The sequence below is a fragment of the Felis catus genome, chromosome B4, assembly GCF_018350175.1.
Source record: "Felis catus isolate Fca126 chromosome B4, F.catus_Fca126_mat1.0, whole genome shotgun sequence".
NCBI lineage: Eukaryota > Metazoa > Chordata > Mammalia > Carnivora > Felidae > Felis > Felis catus.
Window position 1 is genome coordinate 71,132,653 of NC_058374.1, and position 21,129 is coordinate 71,153,781.

Below are 21,129 nucleotides of genomic sequence, written 5' to 3' on the forward strand. Positions count from 1 at the left end.
TAAATGTTTTGCCTTACTTTTGTGACATATAATTCAGAGAAATTTAAGACATTCTAAAGCATTTATTGCTCTGTCCACTTTCTGGTCCTATATAAAATGCTCATAGATCTCAGCTATCTGTAGTCCTTTTTTTTTCACTTTCAAAACACAAGCATACCTCAGAGGTATGAAAGTTCGGTTCCAGACCATCACAATAAAGTAGGTATCACGATAAAGTGAGTCAAATAAATTTTTTGGTTTGCCAATGCATATAAAAGTTATGTTCATTCTATCCTGTAGTTTATTAACTGTGCAATAGCATTATGTCTAAAAAATAATGTACTTACCTTAATTTAAAAATACTTTATTGCTAGAAAAGGCTAACTATCATCTTAGCTCACAGGGAGTTATAATCGTTTTGCTGGTGAAAGGTCTCACCTCCGTGTTGATGGCTGCTGACTGATCAGGTGGTGGTTGCTGAAGGTTGGGGTGGCTGTGGCAATTTCTAAAAAGAAGACAACAATGAAGTTTCCCCATTGATTGACTTTTCCTTTCACAAACAATTTCCCTGTAGCATGCAATACTGCTTAATAGCATTTTACCTACAGTAGAATGTCTTTCAAAATCGGAGTCAATCCTCTCAAACCCTTCCACTGCTTTATCAGCTTTATCAGTTGATGTAATATTCTAAATCCTTTGTCGTCATTTCAACAATCTTCACAGCACCTTCATCAGGAGTAGATTCCATTTCAAGAAACCACTTTCTCTGCTCATCCATAAGAAGCAACTCATTTGTTTAAGTTTTATCATGAGATTGTACCAATTCAGTCACAACTTAAGACTCCACTTCTACTCTTGCTCTTCCCATCACAACTGCACTTCCTCCACCAAAGTTTTAAACCTCTCCAAGTCACCCATGAGGGTTGGAATCAACTTCTTCCGAATGCCTGTTAATATTATTTTGACATCTTCTCATGAATCATAAATGTTTTTAAATGCATCTAGAATGGTAACCCTCTCCAGAAGGTTTTCGGTTTACTTTTCCCAGATCCATCAGAAGAATCTATGGCAGAAGAACCTTATGAAATGTATTTCTTAAATAATAAGACTTGAAAGTCAAAATTACTCCTTGATCCATGGGCTGTGGGCATGACTACAACGTTAAGCTCCTTATACATCACCATCAGAGCTCTTGCATGACCAAGGGAATTGTCAATGACCAATGAAATGTCAATATTTTGAAAGGAACCTTTTTTTCTGAGCAGTATGTCTTAACAGTGGGCTTAAAATATTTAGTAAACATGTTGTAAACAGATGTGCAGTCATCCAGGCTTCATTGGTCCATTTATAGAGCATAAGCAGAGTAGATTTAGTATAATTCTTAAGGGCCCTAGGATTTTTGGAATAGTAAATGAGTACTGGCTTCAACTTCAAGTCACCAGCTACATTAGCTTCCAACAAGTGTCAGCCTGTCGTTTGAAGCTGTGAAGCCAGGCATTGACTTCTCCTCTCTAGCTATGAAAGTCCCGCATGACATCTTACAAAAGAAGGCTGTTTCCTCTACACTGAAAATGTATTGTTTAGTGTAGCCACCTTCATTAATTATCTTGGCTAGATCTTCTGGAGAACTTGGTGCAGTTTCTACATCAGCACCTGCTGCCTCACCTTGCACTTGTATGTCATGGAGATGGGTTTGTTTTTTTTTTTTTTACTTGAACCTCAGAAACCAGCATCAGTTAGCTTTAAACTTTTCTTCTGAAGCTTCCTCACCTCTCCCAAGCTTCATGGAGTTGAAGAGAGTTATTAGGACCTTGTTCTGGCTAGCCTAGAAAGCCTAGGCTTCGGCTTAAGGGAATGTTGTGACTGGTCTGATCTTTCCAGACCACTCAAACTTTCTTCATCTCAACAATAAGGCTGTTTCACTCTCTTATCATTCATGTATTCTCTAGAAGAGCACTTAAAAAAAATTTTTTTTAATGTTTATTTTTGACAGAAACAGAGCGTGAGTGGAGGAGGGGCAGAGAGAAAGGGAGACACAGAATCCAAAGCAGGCTCCAGACTCCATTCTGTCAGCACAGAACCCGACGTGGGTCTCAAACTCACAAACCATGAGATCATGAGCTGAAGTTGGACACTTAACCAACAGAGCCACCCAGGCACCCCTAGGGTAGCACTTTTAATTTCCTTCAAGAAATTATACTTTGCATCACAAGTTGGCTGTTTGGTACAATAGGTCTAGCTTTTGGTCTATATTGGCTTTTGGCATGCCTTCCTCACTAAACTTAATCATTTCTAGCTTTTGATTTAAAGTAAGAGATGTGGGACACTTCCTTTCACTTGAACACTTAGAAGCCATTGTAGGGTTATTAATTTGCCTAATTTCAATATTGTTGTGTCTCAGGGAGTAGGGAGGCCTTAGAAGAGGGAGAGTGATGGGGGAACAGTAGGTCAGTAGAGCAGTCAGAACACACACAACATTTATTGCTACGTTCTCTGTCTTATATGGGTACTGTACATGAGGCCCCCAAGCAAAACAGAAACGTCAAAGGTCACTGACCACAGATCACCATAACAAATACAATAATAATCAAAAGTTTGAAATATTGCAATTACCAAAATGTGACAGGCACTAAGTGAGCAAATACTATTGGAAAAATGTGCCAATAGATTCGCTCGACCCAGGGTTGCCATAAATCTTCAATTTATAAAAGCTGCATTATCTGCAAAGTGAAATAAAATGATTTATGCCTATGAGTATGTATTTTAATTTTTTCCAGCTTTCTTGTGGTCTAGTTAACATAAAATTATACATACTTCAGGTGTTCAATGTGTGGTTTGATTTACATATACATTGTGAACTGATTACAACAATCAAGCTAATTAGCACAGCCATCACCTCACATCACTACCTTTTTTGATTTGTTGGTGTGGTGAGCACATTTAAGATCCACTCTGTTAGCAAATTTCAGCATACAACACAGTATTATTAACTATACTCATCAACCTGTGCATTAGATCCAATAACTCAGTCATTTTACAACTGAAAGTTTGTATTCTTTGACCCACCTCTCCTCATACTCTTATAGTTTGTGCTATAAGAGTGGACATAAATAGGAATGGCTTTTTAATCATTCAAATCTGAATCTCAAAAATAGTCAATATGGAGACAATAGCAATGAATCTCCAAAATTAATGCTAAGATTTCATTCCTCTGATGAAATTAGGGGAAAAATCATCTCATGAGATAATCTCATCTAAAACAATAATTAACAAATAATCAACTTGATTCCACAGATCTTCTGATTGTTTTCAATGGTCCAAACATTTATAATAGCAATGAACCATTAATAATGAACATTACTAAGTCCTTGTTTTCTAGGAGCTTGTTCTCAGGAGAAAATCCCTATTTGATGGAGATGAGACACTGAGATGATACAAGTAAATAAAACAGGATCAGATAGTGAGAAGTATAAAGGAAACATTAAAACTATGTGTGCGATAAAGAGATTACCTTGGATTAAAAGATTTAACAACACCCAAGCTCAAAAAACAAACAAAATGAAACCTACCAATGTATGGTCTCAGAAATGGCAACCATTGCTATAACTTAGAAAAAAGAAAATAAAAAAATAAAAATTGAATCAAGTTTTATTTGGTGTTTAGCTCTGTTATCAGATGCCCTTGGGTTAGCAGTGACCTAGAATAAGACTTTGTCATCAAATTTCTACTACTATCCCGGGGCAAGGATTATTATCTTTTAGATTATGTCAGGTATTTTCCTCTACTAGGCTATTTATTTATGCATCAGGGTAGTTTGTTGAAGATAGCTGTTAAGGTTATCTAACTCTCTGGTTGCTTGCATTAACCCCATACTTATCTGGCAGCCTTTTCATTTTGATTTCTTGCCTGGATTTGCCTTTTAGAAGACAATGCACAGTGACAAAGACTATGGCAACCTACGTATCAGTTTGTGTTTCAGAGTGTTTTTTTAATGTTTATTTTATTTTTGAGAAAGAGACAGAGCATGAGTGGGTGAGGGGCAGAGAGAGAGAGAGAGAGAGAGAGAGAGAGAATCTGAAGCAGGCTCCTGACTCTGAGCTGTCAGCACAGAGCCCAATGTGGTGCTTGAACTCATGAACCACGAGTTGAAGTCGGACGCTTAACTGACTGAGCCACCCAGGTGCCCCTCAGCGTCCCTGTATGATTAGTAAATTCACGTCCTGGTTTATACCTAAGTCTTTCAAAAGTGTAGGTAGCATGAATTAAATTTTCACAATTGATCATGTCAGGCTGATCTGCAATTCTAAAATTCAAACCTTAGACTTTGAGTGACCCTTTCTCCTACTACAGCCATTCTAATAGCCAGATGGTGTCTCGACCTCTTTTTAGAATTAAAAAGGAGCTACTAGCTCCAGCAATTGCACTACTAGGTATTTATCCAGAGAATTTACCCAAAAATACTAATTCAAAGGGATACATGAACCTCAACATTTATAGCAGCAATATTTACAATAGCCAAATCATGGAAACAGCCCTAATGTCCATCAACTGATGAACAGATAAAGAAAATGTGGTATATATATGACAGAATATTACTCAACCATAAAAATGAGTGAAATCTTGCCACGTGCAATGTCATGGATAGAGCTAGAGAGTATTATGTTAGCAAAGTAAGTCAGAGAAAGACAAATACCGTATGATTTCACTTATGTGTAGAATTTAAGAAAAAACAAATGGGGGAAATAAAACAAACATGGGGGAAAGGAGAGAGAGAGGCAAACTAAGAAACAGACTCTTAACTATAGAGAACAAACTGATGGTTACCAGAGGGAAGGTGTGTGGGGAGATGGGTTAAATATGTGATGGGGATTAAGGAGTGCACTTGTGATGAGCACTGGGTGTTGTATGTAAGTGTTGAATCACTAAGTTGTACACCTGAAACTAATATTGCATTGTATGTTAACTAACTGGAATTTAAATAAAAACTTTTCAAATGTATAGTTAACACTATGGTGGCGATTATCTGGCAATATACAAGTACATTAAATCACCATATTGCATACCTTAAACTTACACGATGTTATATGTCAATTATATCTCAATAAAGCTAGGAAAGAAAGAATTTAAAAGTTAAGCAAGAGACTGCATATTTAGTTCCTCCTCCCCTTTGTAAAATGGCTAATGACAGAACTTTTCCTAGAAAGTGAGGAATATTTCCATAACATATTTTAGAAGAAGACTAACACTTTTCTTTATAGTGATAACACAATTTGGCTATTATAGGTTAGTGAGTGGCCTCAAAAATATGTTGAAATGTTGACCAATAGCTTTAAAAAAAGTCAACAACGCTTCCATTAATGGTATTCTTTGGTCAAATATTCTTAAATAAATTCATGTTATTAGAAAAAACTTGTTACAGCTTACTCTGTTAAACATATTAGGAAACCCTGCCATACCAAGATTGTTTTTCTTTTTTGACAGAGAAAGATCAGTAAGAACATGTGCCACTAAATACTCAGGGCTCAAAAATGACAAAGGAGCTCCAAAAAGTTGCCTCTCCATAAAAACAATGAATACAATGGCAAAAATTGTCAGAACTGACTTTTTTAGAACTAGAAACTTTACAATAACCCAAGAGACATTTACTCAAGAAAAAGGGCTGAATCCCAATAGGAATGACAAGTTTTGTGGCATTTTAATTTGTCCTAATACTACCCCTTATGTCCAGCGTGCAGCCTTGAAGAAAAAGCAGCCCACATTCTTGGTACCAGAGAGTGCAGAACAGACCTGGAGCTCTTTCAAAGCTTCCTTCTGAAAGAATTGTAGTTGTTTTACCACTCAGGTGGTTCCAAAGACGTCCTAGGTCTTATCTTTATTTGACCTGACTAAAGCTCACCCACCTAGTGCTAAAAACCTCCCTGTGGAGTCATTTGTCAAAAACATTTGCTGGCTAATGATTTAATCACAGCTGGCTGAAGTGATGAATAACAGGACAAACAATAGGTTAACTAAAAAGTTTAAAAGAAAAATCTGACAAATAAGATATTCATTATGGCTTTTAAAATCTCTAACATATTCCTGGGAACCAAGAAAACCACGCATATGTGCAAGGCCATGCACATGCTCAAAATGAAAAAGACCTGAGAAATCCCTAAGCTCTCAACTCTGGCTGACCTTGTGGCTCTGTACAAGCAAGAAGTGAGGATTAAGGCAGAGTCTAAATTACCTAGTTTAGTGTGGAAGGTGGGTCTCTATATGCGCTCAGAGCCCTAGCCAAGACTCTTTTATTGGGAGATTTATTGGCTGCAGATGTTTAAGGAAATCTCGGTCTATTCAATAGTGATGACTAAGCTGAACAGAGACTTTGGTGGCCACACATTACGAAGAATACACACTTTACAGGATTTGTTTATCAAAGTCATTAAACAACTAAAACAATTAGCAACAATAAGTCTTGGGGAGGGGACAGAGTGATTTCCAGAGTTGCCACTATTTAAAATGCCCAGTTTTCAACAAAGACATACCATACATACAAAGAAAAAACAAAGTATGACCTATACCCAATATAAAAAAAAAAAAGTCAATAGAAACTACCTGAGGAAGCCTGGATGTTGGATCTACTGGAGAAGGACTTTATCAGTTATTTTAAATATGTGCAAAGAGCTAAAGGAAATCATGTCTGAAGAACCAAAGAAAAGTATAAGAATGTTTTGCCATATAGCAAATATCAATAAAAAGATAAAAATTATAAAAAGGAACCAAATAAAAATCCTGATGTTGGAAAGTACAATAACTAAAGTAAAAATTCACTAGAATGGCTTACCAGCATATTTGAGCAGGCCAAAAGAAATCAATAAATATGAAGATAAATCAAATGAGGGAAAGAAAAAATAAGGAAAAATGAGCAGATCTTTAGAAACCTATGGGACACCCTGAAGTTTACCAACATACATGTAATGGGAGTCCTAAAAGGAGAGGTGAGAAAGTGCTAGAAAGAATACTTGAAGAAATGATGGACAAAATTTTTCCAAATTTGATGAAAATTAATCTATGCATCCAAGAAATTAACAACTGCAAGTTGTTAAACTTAAAAAGATAAAGAGGATAAACTTAAAGAGAGCCACACTTAGACTGGTCATAATTAAGGTCAGAGAATCTTGAAAGCAGCAAAAACAAAGTGACTCAGTAGGTATAAAGAATCCTCAATAAGATTAATAGATATAGATTTCTTATGAGTTAGGAAGCCAGCTAATAAAACTTATTAGAAAGAATATAAAATAAAAGTAAGGACTTTTTGTGAATGGATTTGATGTTATCAGTTTTGTTTACTTGGGTTTTTTTAAAATTGTTTTTAATTTTACTTTTTTCTTTTTACCTTTGGATTCCCCTTACCCATTTCTCCCACCATCTGTCCCACTTCTAGAAATCACAGATCTGTTCTCTGTATCTATGAGCTTGTTGAGGTATTTCTGTTTGTTTCTTTTTTTAGAATCCACATATAAGAGATTATACAGTATTTGACTCTCTCTATATATTTCACTTAGCATAATGACCTCAAGGTCCATATATGTTGTTGCAAATAAAAAGATTTCACTTTTTTATGGCTGAATAATATTCCATTGTCTGTATATACCACTGCTTATTTATCTATTCATCCATTGATGATCACTTAAGTTTTTTTCCATATTTTGGCTATTGTAAATAATGCTGCAGTGAACAAATGGGGGTGCATTTTTTTTTTTAGTTAGTATTTTTGTTTTCGTCAGATAAATACCCAGAAATGGAACTGCTGGATTATATGGTAGTTCTAATTTTAATTTTTTGATGTATCTCCATCCTGTTTTCTATAGTTCCACCAATTTATATTCTCACCAACAGTGCATGAGGGTTCCTTTTTCTCCACATCTTCAACACTTATTATATCTTTCCTTTTTTATACTAGCCATCCTTACTGGTTGAGGTGATATTTAGTTATGGTTTTGATTTGCATTTCTCTGATGATTAATGATGCTCAGCATTTTTTCATGTACCTGTTGGCAATCTGTATGTCTTTTCTGGACAAATGTCTATTCATATCTTCTGGCCTTTAAAAATATTTAATTGGGGCACCTGGGTGGCTCAGTTGTTTGCGCAACCGACTTCAGCTCAGGTCATGATCTTGCAGTTGGTGAGTTCAAGCCCCACATCGGGTTCTGTGCTGACAGCTCAGAGCCTGGAGCCTGCTTCAGATTCTGTGTTTCCCCCTCTCTCTGCCCCTCCCCTGCTCACGCTCTGTGTCTCTCTGTCTCTCAATAATAAATAAATGTTAAAAAAATTTTTTTACATTTTTTAACATTTAAGTCCAGTGTAGGTGACATACAGTGTTACAGAATTACAACACAGTGATTCAAAACTTCCATATACGACTCAGTGCTCATCAAGATAAGTATCCTCTTAATCCCCTTCACCTAGTGCACCCATCCTCCCACCCACCTCCCTTCTGGTAACCGCATGTTTGTTCTCTATAAAGAATATTTTTTGGGGGGTATCAGACTCTTGGTTTCAACTCAGGTCATAATCTCCTGGTTTTGTGAGTTCAAGCCCTGCATTGGGCTCTGTGCTGACAGCGTGGAGCCTGCTTGGGATTCTCTCTCTTGCTCTGTCCTTTCTCCACTCGTGCTGTGTCTGTCTCTCTCAAAATAAATAAATAAATTTAAAAAAAGAGAGAGAAGAAACTGTTCTTTGGTTTATCTCTTTTTGCCCCTTTGTTCACTGCTTTTTTTTTTTTTTAATGTTTATTTATTTTTGAGAGAGAGAGACAGAGTGCAAACAGGGAAGAGGCAGAGAGGGAAGGAGACACAGAATTGGAAGCAGGGTCCAGGCTCTGAGCTGTCAGCTCAAACCCACAAACCATGAGATCATGACCTGAGCCAAAGTTGGATGCTTAACCAACTGGGCCACCCAGGTGCCCCCACTGTTTTGTTTCTTAAAATCCACCCTGTGAGTGGAATCATATGGTATTTGTCTTTCTCTGATTTATTTAGCTTAGCATTCTACTCTCTAGATCCAACCATGTTGCTGCAAATGGCAAGATTTCATTCTTTTTTATGGCTGAATATTTCAGTGTGTGTGTGTTTCTGTGTGTCTGTGTGTGTTTATCACATTGTCTTTAACCATTAGTGTCTATTCATATCTTCTACCAATTTCTTAATTGGATTTTTTTCTATTGAGTTATATGAGTTCTTTATACATTTGGACATTAACCCCTTACCATAAATATGATTTGCAAGTATTTTCTCCCAATTAGTAGGGTGCCTTTTCCTTTTGTGGATGACTTCTTTCCTGTACAAAAGCTTTTTGGCATTATGTAGGTTTCATAGTTTGGTTTTGCTCTGTTGCTTTGTGTGTGTGTGTGTGTGTGTCAGATTCAAAATATCATCACCAAGACCTAAGTTAGGGAACTTACCACCTATGTTTTCTTCTAGGAGTCTTACAGTTTCAGGTCTTATTTCTTTTCTTTCTTTCTTTTTGTTTTTTTTTTTTTTAAGTTTATTTATTTTGAGAGAGAGAGCCTAAGCATGGGAGGTACAGAAAGAGTAGGAGAGAAGGAATACCAAGCAGGCTCTGTGCTACAGAGTGCAGAGCTTGACATGGGGCTCGATCACATGAACCATGAGCTCATGGCCTCAGCCAAAATCAAGAGTCAGACATTCAACTGACTGAGCCACCTACACACCCTCTGGTCTTATTTTCAAGTCTTTATTTTGAGTTAATTTTTATATATGGTGTAAGGTAGTAGTTTAGTTTTATTCTTGCATATAGCTGTACAGTTTTCCCAACACCATTTATTGAAGAGACTTTCTTTCTCTCATTGTACATTTCTTGGCTCCCATATCATAAATTAATTGACCACATATGCATGTGTTTATTTCTGGGCTCTCTATTCTGTTCCAGTGATCTATATGTTTATTTTATGCCAATACCATACTGTTTTGATTACCATAGCTTTGTAATGTACTTTGAAATTAGGGAGCATGATGCCTCCAGCTTTGTTCTTTTCTCAAAATGGCTTTGGCTATTTGTTTTTGTGTGTGTGTGTTTTTGTTTTTTGTTTTTTTGTTTTTTTTTTTTTTGTGGTTCCATTCAAATTTTAGGATTATTTGTACTATTTCTTTGAAAAATGCCATCATAATTTTGATAGTGATTGCATTAAACCTGTAGGTTGCTTTGGGTAGTATGGACATTATAACAATATTGATTCTTCTAATCATGAGCATGAGCTTTCCATTTTTTGTGGGTTTTTTTTTTCACTTTTCTTTCACTATTGTCTTGTAGTTTTCAATATATAGGTTTTCCCATCCCTGGTTAAATTTATTCCTGGGTATTTTTTTTTGATACAATTTATACAATTGTTTTCTTTATTCTCTTTCTGAGAGTTTATATCACTGTATAGAAACACAAGAGATTTGTGTTTGATTCGATTTGATTGATTTGATTAGAGAATTTAATGCATTTACATTTAAATTAATACCTGATAAGTATGTACTTATTGCCATTTTGTTAATTGCTTATTTATATCCTGCAACTTACTTTTTTCACTTAATTGGTTCTCACAGTTTTTTGTTGGGAGTCTTTAGGGCTTTTTTTATATGTACTACGTCATCTGCAAATAGTGACAATTTTACTTCTTTCTTTTGGATGTCTTTTATTTCTTTTCCTTTTCTAAGTGCTCTGGCAAGGACTTCCAATGCTTGAATAAAAGTGGCAAGAGTGGCCATCTTTCTCTTTTTTCTGATCTTAGAAAAAAGGCTTTCATCTTTTCACCATGGAGTAAAAGCTGTGGGCCTGTCATACATGGCCTCTATTATATTGAGGTACATTTCTCCTATACCCACTTTGTTGAGAGTTTTCATCATAAGTGGATGTTGAACTTTGTCAAATGCTTTTTCTGCATCCACTGAGAAGACCATATGATTTTTATTCCTATTTTTGTTAATGCGGCATATCACATTCACTGATTAGCAGATGTTGAACCATCTTTGCAGGCCCGGAATAACTCCTACTTTATCAGTGTATGATCATTTTGATACATTATTGAATTCAGTTTGCTAATATTTGTTAAGGATTTTTGCATCTTGTTCATCAGGGGTACCAGCCTGTAATGTTCTTTTCCTGTGGCATCTTTGTCTGGTTTTGGTGTCAGAGTAATGCTGACATTATAAAGTAAGCTTAGAAGAGTTCCCTCCTATTTTTTGGAAGAGTATGAGAAGGATTTGTATTAATTCTTTTTTCAACTCATTAATGAAACCATCTGGTCCTGAACTTTTATTTGTTGGAAGGTTTTTGATTACTAATTCAACCTCCTTACTAGTAATCTGTTCAAATTTTCTATTTCATCATGATTGTATCCTTATATCTAAAGTGAGTCTCTTGTAGGCAGAATATAGATGGCTCTTGTTTGTTTTTGTTTTTGTTTTTGTTTTGTATCTATTCAGCCACTCTGTGTCTTATGATTATTTAGTCCATTTACATTTAAATTACTGATAAGTATGTACTTATTGCCATTTTGTTAATTGTTTATGTTTTTGTAGTTCTTCTCTGTTCCTTTCTTCTTCCCTTGCTCTTTTTTTTCTTTTGTGGTTTGATGACAGTCTTTAGTGGTATACTTATATTCCTTTCTCTTTATCTTTTGTGTATTTACTATAGATTTTTGCTTTGTGGTGACAAGGCTTACATATAACAATTTATATCTATGACAGTCTATTTTAAATCGATAAAAACCTAAGTTTGATCCTATTCTAAAGCTTAGCATTTGTGGTCTCCCTCTCCTCCAATGTTTTCTGGTTTTGATGTCACATTTTACATCTTTTTATCTTGTGTATCCCTTGCAATCATAGTTATTTTTATTACTTTTGTCTTTTAAACTTGATACTAGGTTTATAAGTGACTAATCCACTACCTTTACAATGTATTTCACCTTCCCAGTAAGATTTATTTTTCATGTTTTCTTGTTACTAGTGTCCTTTCTTTTCAGCTTAAAGTTCCTTTAATATTCCTTGTGAGTTTGGTTTAGTGGTGATGAACTCCTTTAGCTTATGCTCCCCAAGGAGATAAAGAAAAACTCTATCTCCCCTTCAGTTCTGAATGAAAACTTTGCCACGTAGAGTATTCTTGGTTGAAATTGTATTTTCATCCAGCTCTTTGAATATATTGTCTCACTCTCTTCTGGCCTGCAAAGTTTCTACTGAAAAACCTACTTATAGTCTTATAGGCGTTCCTTTGCATGTAACAAGTTGTTTTTCTCGTGTTGCTTTTGATGTTCTCTCTTTGTCTTTAATTTTTGCCATTTTAATTACAAGGTGTCTTGGTATAGGTTTCTTTGGATTCCCCTTATTTAGAATTTTCTGGGCTTCCTGAATCTGGATGTTTGTTTCCTTTCCTAGGTTAGAGAAGTTTTGGCCATTAGTTCTTCAAACAACATTTCTGCCTCTTTCTCTCTCTCTTCTCCTTCTAGGACTCCTAAAATGCAAATTATAATCTGTTTGATGTTGTCCTATAAGTCCCTTACATTATCTTCACTTTTCATTTATTTATTTTTTTTTCTGCCCTGATTGGGTGAGTTCCACTGCCTTCTTCTGCTTAATATATTCTACTTTTGAACCCTTCTAGTGTATTTTTTCAGTTTAGTAATTGTATTATTCAGCTCTGTGACTTCTGTTTGGTGCTTTCTTATATTTTCCATCTCTTTTTTGAAATTTTCACCATGTACATCCATCCTCCTCCCCAGTTTGGTATCTTCATGACCATTACTTTGAACTCTGTGAGGCAAATTAATTATCTCTATTTCATTAAGGTTTTTTTGTTTTTTTTTTTCAGATTTTATCTTGTTCTTTTATTTGGAACATATTCATCTGTTTCTTCATTTTGCTCAACTCTGTTGATTTCTTACAGTAGATGAAACAACCATCTCTCCCACTCTTGAAGGAGTAGCCTTGTGTAGAAGCCTTGTCATTCAGCTAACTCTGACCAGCTAACTGGTCATGAGCCAGCTAACTCTTTGTCATCTCTCAAACCTTTGTTCTACCCAAGCAGCCTATTACATTTTTAATAGCTCCCAGTAGCTGAGGATGTACCAAGACCTGTGAGTGTCCCTAAGGGGAGCATCTCAGCATGTAGATTCAGACTATTTAGAAGCCAGGCCCTCAGGCAGCAGCTTTTAAAAGTTTGCAAATATATATATAGTGTTGTGGGACTACAAGTGTTAAGTTCCACTGGTCAGGCAATCTGGCAGTATCCTCTGGGTAGCAGTCGCAAAAATTGGGGTTCATATGAGCAAATAAGTTCTTTTCCGGGAGATACTTGTGAGCTGGAGCAAAGCAGAAGGAGAGCATCAAGATGGTGTTCACAGCCTATGCTCCTTGAAAGCAGCTTCATAGTTCACTAGGTGTGTGATAAACCTAAATCTTGATCCTGAGGTTAAAGCTCCAGGAAATGCCGAGGCCTCCTTCACAGAAAGACTAGGGGGTGTGCTTCAATCTGCTTTCTGTGCAGTGCCCTGAGAGTGGCAACCTGCTAAGAACCATCGTTCCCATTGCCAGTCCCACTGGATCCAGGAATGCAAGCCCCCATGGCCAAAAGAGATAGGCAGTCAAAGGCATCCCTTGGGTGCCAACTGCAAAACCAGGGTACTAGACAAGAAAATCAGATTCAAGATGGCAACAAAGGACCCTCCCACAGACGCACTGAGTCTATAGCTACAAATGGAACAATTTCCTCTTTAAAAAATCCCCTCTGGGGGCGCCTGGGTGGCGCAGTCGGTTAAGCGTCCGACTTCAACCAGGTCACGATCTCGCGGTCCGTGAGCTCGAGCCCCGCGTCAGGCTCTGGGCTGATGGCTCAGAGCCTGGAGCCTGTTTCTGATTCTGTGTCTCCCTCTCTCTCTGCCCCTCCCCCATTCATGCTCTGTCTCTCTCTGTCCCAAAAATAAAAAATAAAAAAAAACGTTGAAATCCCCTCTGAATGATGACTGTACATCAGGCAGATAAGAAAGACACATCAAAACAGGTGGAAGAGGTGGGGATACAATTTACCATAATCCCCACCTCCAGCACAGAGACCCACAATGGGGAGAAAGCTTAAAGCCCACCACTTCTCCCCAAGGAGCAAAGGGTTTGAACCACCATGAGGCATCTCAACTTGCATCTTTATGAGCCCCCAAAACATCTAACTCTGAAAACAAAAAGGACTTGTGTCCCGAGACTCATAGATTATAGTGACCAGGGAGATAGCTTTCATAGGCCTCTGCACTTAGTCTCCCCTACCCCAGGGCCCAGCTCAGAGGCAGCCAATTGCACCCAGACTTAGAGTGAAGGAGGCTTACCTGCTTATATTAAAGCTCTGGCCTGAGGGGCAAGTGTCTAATTTAATACATCTGGGAGCCAGCTGGAACATTCATCAGGGACAGAGATTGGTGGGCACCATCTTTATGCTCTCCCTTTTCTGTGCTCCAGAGCACCAGGATCCCCAGAAGGGAGTTTTTACATGTGTGTGGTGCCCCCATCTTTGTGGCTGCTGCCCAGGATATACCTCTTGACTGTGTGGCTCTGGAGGCCAGGGGAGCTTGTGTTTCCAGTCCCATGCTATTGTAATAATTGGTGTCACCCAAGATTTGGAGCTCAATGTCTGTCTGGTGCCCCAATCTTTGTGGCTGCTACCAGGGGACACCTGTACATCACCTGGTTCTGGTGGCCAGTAGGACTTATGCTCATGGGTCCCACAGGACTGTAAGCAAAAGAGAAAGAGTTCTTAAACAGCAGTTCAACACCACTGAGGCACAGCAGGAGGCGACAAACCCAGCATCTAGGTCTTTCCGTGAAAAAGACCTTTCAGCTAATCATCAGAGCTGCAGCCTGAGGGGCAGGCTTCTAATTAAAAAGGGATCTAGGGGTTGACTAATCCTTTCCAAAGACCCCAGAAGACAGACGCTATCTTTGTGTTCTCCCTCTGCCCACTCCAGAGTGCCAGTCTGTCCTGTCCTGGAGGGGTGCTTTACATGCAGCTGGTGCCCTGGTTAATAGCTGATTTTTTAAAATCAGAAACCATGGAGGTTAGAAGGCAGTGGGAGGATATATTCAAACTGAAAGAAATATATATATATATATATATATATATATATATATATATATATATATATATTCAAACTGCTGAAAGAAAAAGAATGTCAACCAGTAAATCCAACAAAACTATCCTTCAGTTAAGGAGAAAATATGACAGTCACAGAAAACAAAAGTTGAGAGAATTTGTGACTAGAAAATTTGCCCTATGAGAAAAAGATAAGAGTTCTTCCAGCTGAAATGAAAGAACACTAAAGAGTAACTCAAATCCATAGGAAGAAATAAAAAAATTCTAGTAAAGGCAACTACATAGGTAAATATAAAAGACATTGTAAATATATTTTGTTTGTGGCTCTTTTTCTCTAAAAGACAAGTGCATAGAGCTATAATTAAAAATCCGTGTTGGTGGACATCCCATATGTAAGGATATCATTTGTATGACAATAATGGCACAAAGAAGGGAGCAGGGCAGAGTCCTATACAGAAACTATTGAAATTAAGTTAGTATTACTCCAAAGTAGATTTTTATAAGTTAAGATGTTAATTGTAATTCCCAGGGCACCATTAAGAAAATAACTTTTAAAATATGGTAAAAGAAATGATAAGGAGGGTCACCTGGGTGGCTCAGCTGGTTAAGCATCTGACTCTTGATTTCGGCTCAGATCATGATCTCATGGGTTCATGAGTTTGAGCCTTGCATAGTGCCCTGAAATGACAATACAGAGCCTGCTTGGGATTTTTCTCTCTCCCTCCCTCTCTGCCCCTTCCCGGCTTGTCCTCTCTCTCTCTCTCTCTCTCTCTCTCTCTCTCTCTCAAAAAAATACATAAAACTTAAAAAGTAATGATAAGGAAATTTAAATACTACATGAGAATGTATCTATTGGCAGTCATAGAGGAAATGAGTAGCAAAAATGACAACATATAGAAAAATAAATAGCAAAATAACAGATGTAATTCCTACCTTCTCAATAATTACATTAAATGCAAATGGATTAAACACTCCAACTAAATGGAGACATTGGAAAATGGATAAAATTACATGATCCAACTGCATTCTTTCTAAAAAAGACTCACTTTATATTTAAAGATGTGAATAGGTTGACAGTAAATGGACTAAAAAAGATATACCATGCAAATGGTAACTAAAAGAGAGTTGGAGTAGGTATATGAATACCAGACAATATAGATTTTGAGGCCAAAATTCTTACTATAAACAAAGGACTTCTTTTTATAATGCTAAAAGAGTCAACCTATCAAGAAAATATAACAATTATAAACAGATATGCATCTAACAACAGAGCTTTAAAAAACATGAAGCAAAAATAGACATAATTGAGAAAGAAAATAGACAATTCAACAATAATTGTTGAAGACTTTACCTTGATGGCTTAGGTGGAAGATGACAAGGAAATAGAACACTTGAGCAGCACTATAAATCAAATAGACTTAACAGAATCTATAGACCACTCCACCCAACAATAGCAGAATACACATTCTTCTAAGCTCATGAGTAATTCTCTAAGACCATATGTTAGTCCATAAAAAAGGTATTAGTTTCCAGTGGCTGATGTAACAAATTGACACAATCTTGATAACTTAAAATAATAGAAATTAATTCCCCTAAAATTTTAGAGGTTAGAAGTCTAAAATCAGTACTATTGACCAAAATCAAGGTGTGGACATGGCTGTAACCCCTCTCCAAAATCTCTAGAGAATCCATTTCTTGCTCTAGCATCAATGCTGGTTGCCAGCATTTTTAGCTGATGGCCACATCACTTCAATCTCTGCCTCCATCTTAACATTACCTTTAACATTTACCTTTACCTTAACATTAATTTTGTAGTCAATTTTTTTCCGCCTCTCTCTTATAAAGATACATGCTATTATACTTAGGGCCCACCAGATAATTCAGGATAATTTCCTGATCTCAAATCCTTAGCTTAGTCACATTTGCAAAGATCCATTTACTGAAGAAAGTAGCATTTACCAGTTCCAACAAATAGGACAAATCTCAATAAATTTCAAAGGATTGAAATCATACAAAGCTAGGACTCTAGCCACAGGAGAATTAAATTAGAAAATAGTAAACTGGGGGTGCCTGGGTGGTTCAGTCGGTTAAGCATCTACTCTTAGTTTCAACTCAGGTCATGATCTCATGGTTTGTGAGTTTGAGCCCCACATCAGGTTCTGCACTGTCAGAGCAAAGTCTGCTCAGGATTCTCTCTCTCCCTCTCTCTCTGCCCCTCTCCTGTTCTGTCTCTTTCTCAAAATAAGTAAATAAAGTTTAAAATTTTTTGTAAAATAACAGAAGGAAATTTGGGAAATTCACTAACATATATAAATTAAACAACACATTCTTAAATATATGATGATTCAAAAAGAAATCACAGGCAAATTATAAAATGCTTTGAGATGAATGAAAAACAAACAAAACTTAATGGGATGCAGCAAAAGCAGTGCCCAAAGTAGACACAAAAATCCACCCCCAAATTCTAGCAAACTGAATCCAGCAATATATAAAAAGGATTATACACAAAAACCAAGTAAAATTTATCCCAGGAATGCAAGATTGGTTCAATATACAAAAATCAGTGACTATAATACACCATTTAAATAGAGTAAAAGACAAAAACCACATGATTGATCCTATCAATAGATGCAGAGAAAACATTTCACAACATTCAATACTCTTCCATGATAAATTCACTCACAGATAAAGAATAGAAGGCAACATAATCTCATAAAGCATATCTGAAAAAATAAAAAAACAAAAACAACCCAGAACATCTTATGTAATGGTGAAAGCTTGAAAGTTCTTTCTCTAAGATCAGGAACACAGCAAGGATATCCACTCTTGCCATTTCTATTCACACAAAACAAAAGAAGAAGCAGAGGAAGGAGGAGGAGGGGAGAAAAGGGAAGAGAGAAGAAAATGACGGGAGTAGCAGACAGGAGGGGGAGGAAGGGAAGGAAGGAAAGGAAGCCAGGCTGGAAAGTGAAACTTTCTATTTACGATGACATGTCTCATTAATGGAAAACTCTAAGGAGTCCACATGCACAGAGGGAAAAATCATTACTAGAGCTAATAAAAAATTTAGCACCCATGCAGTATACAAGATCAACACATGAAAATAGGTTGTGTTTCTATACATTAGCAATGAGTGGTCTGAAAAGGAAACTAAGTCTCACAATAGCACCAAAAAGAATAAAATACTAAGGAATAAATTTAATCAAAGAAGTACAAGATTATACACTAAAAACTACAAATCATTGTTGAAAGAAATTAAAGCAGACGAATAAGTGGAAAGACAGTCTATGTTTATAGATTGTAAGCCTTAATGTTAAGGTGGCGATATTTTCTAAATGATCTACAGGTTCAGTAAAATCCTTAGCAAAATCACAACTGGCTTCTTTAAGTAGCAATGGATAAGTTGATCCCAAAATTCACATAGAAATGTAAGGGAACCAGAAAGCCAAAATAATCTTTAAAAAAGAAGATCAAATTCAGAGGGCTCCCACTTCCTGACTTCAAAACTTACTAAAACTACAGTAATCAAGACAATGTGGTCCTGGCATAAAGATAAATAATTGAGAAATTAACTCTCACATATACGGTCAGTTGATTTGCCAAGACTATTCAAAAGGAGAAAGAATAGTCTTTTCAACAAATGGTGCTGGGACAACTGGATACTTACACGCAAAAGAATGAAGTTGGACCCCCTACTTTACATCACATAGAAAAATAAACTCAAAATGGATGGAATACCTAAAGGTAAGAGCAAAATTACAGAACTCTTAGAAGAAAACGTCAGTGTTTTCTTTTTGAATGGGGCAAGTTTCCCAGTTATAACACCCAACGCACAAGCAGTCAAAAAAAGAATGAATGAATGAATGAATGGATGGATGGGTGGGTGAATAAAGATAAATTAGACTTAATGAAAATTAAAAAGTTTTGTGCCTCAAAAAACATTATTAAGAAAAGGAAAAAGCAATCCATAGGATGATATATTTGAAAATCATATATGTGATCATATATGTGATAAGAATCTGCTATCCAGAATATAGAAAGCACTATTACAACTCAGTAAAAAAGAATAATAACTCAACTGAAAAACGAGTTGTTTCACATCTGGATAGAAATTTCTTCAAGATATACAAATGGTCAATAAGCACATGAAACATACTTGACACATGTACAGGCCTTTTTATAACTTCTTCCAGAAATGGCAAATGCCTCCAGAGAAATGGAGATGCTGGGTTTATGTTTTTAGATTTCTATCTTCTCCCAGATCTCGTTCTCTATTTCTTGACTACTTGTGAATCCTCTGATGCCTTTGAGCAGAATTTTCCCCCTACTTTTCCTCAGGGGGAAAGTTGAACTGAATTAGCTGCTCTACTCTTAGCAAAAGCAGAAGTCACCTGGTTTCATTTTCATTTCAGATAGAATTCCATCCCTTCTTGCGACTTTTTTTCTTGGCTTCCTGGTTTTCCTCCTGTCTCTCTGTTCCTCAGTTTCTTTTGAATGCTTCTCTGTCCCTTCCTAGCCTGTTCATATTGATGATTCAACCCTAGATATCTCTTCTTTCTGGACGTATCTATCTTGTCCAGTTAAGGAGTTTCAAATATCATCCACATACAGATGACTAGATTTTTCTAGTTCTCGTTATTAGCCAACCAGCCTGAAATATGCTTTTTTCCCAAACAAACTGCAGTTCTTGGAATTTCTTAAATATGACATGGCTATCTGTGTATTTATGCATATGACCCATTCTTTTCTTCTGCCTGAAACGCTCTTACCTGCCTTGTCCACCTGGCAATATCCAGATATTGCCACATATCAATTCTTTAAGATTCAGTGCAAGGATCCACTCCACAATCTTTTCTGATTCCCAGGTAGAAATAGGTGCCTCTCCTCTGTTCTTTATTTTTTTTTTTAAGTTTATTTATTTATTTTGAGAGAGAAGGAGACAGCAGGGAAGAGGTAGAGAGAGGAGAGAAAGAATCCCAAGTAGGCTCTGCACCATCAGCACGGAACCTGTTGCGGGGCTCGAACCCACAAACCGTGAGGTGATGACCTGAGCAGAAATCAAGAGTCGGATGCTTAACTGACTGAGCCACCCAGGCGCCCCCTCTGCGTTCTGACAGTACCCCAATAACAGTTAAAAATAATAATAATGCTGGGGCGCCTGGGTGGCTCAGTCGGTTAAGCGTCTGACTTCAGCTCAGGTCACGATCTCGCAGTCCGCAGGTTCGAGCCCCATGTTGGACTCTGGGCTGATGGCTCAGTACCTGGAGCCTGCTTCCGATTCTGTGTCTCCCTCTCTCTCTGCCCCTCCCCCATTCATGCTGTCTCTCTCTGTCTCAAAAATAAATAAACGTTAAAAATAATAATAATAATAATAATAATGTTATGTATGTTAATTTATAAGCTTGTTAATTTTTAAAAAGTTGTATGTTGCACTGGTTTTATTAAACGATTACAAACACTGCTCAAAGTGCTTCCCCTCTATTAACTTATTTAATCCTCATAACAAGCCTAGGAATTTGGTATTTTTATCCATATTTTACCAATGAGGAAATTGAAGTGAAGTGACTTGCCCAAGGTTATGCAACTAAGAAATTTCAGGGCTGGGATTTTAACTCAGGCATCTGACAGCAACGTGCAACCTTTACCACCACACCCTATGTCATCATATAAACATCATCTTCTCTATCATTGAGAGCTAACTGCTGTGCCGAGCACTGTATTATGAGCATGTTCTCATTTAATAATCCTATAAGACACGTTCTACCTTTTCCTTATTGAAGAAATTGATGACCCCAAAGTTTAAGTAACTTGTTCCTAGCGGTCATCATATTAAATTGCCATTGTCCACTCTTCCCTACATCCATGTCCTTTGCAATATAGTTGTGTAACTTTTCTCATCAGGAAGCACAGTCTGTTTCCCAAGCCCTTAGATCTAAGATGGCCTTGTAACTAGCTTTAAACAATAGAATGCACCAAAAGTGATATTGCAGTTCCTAACCTGGGCCTCAAGAGTCCTTGGGTATTAGTCTC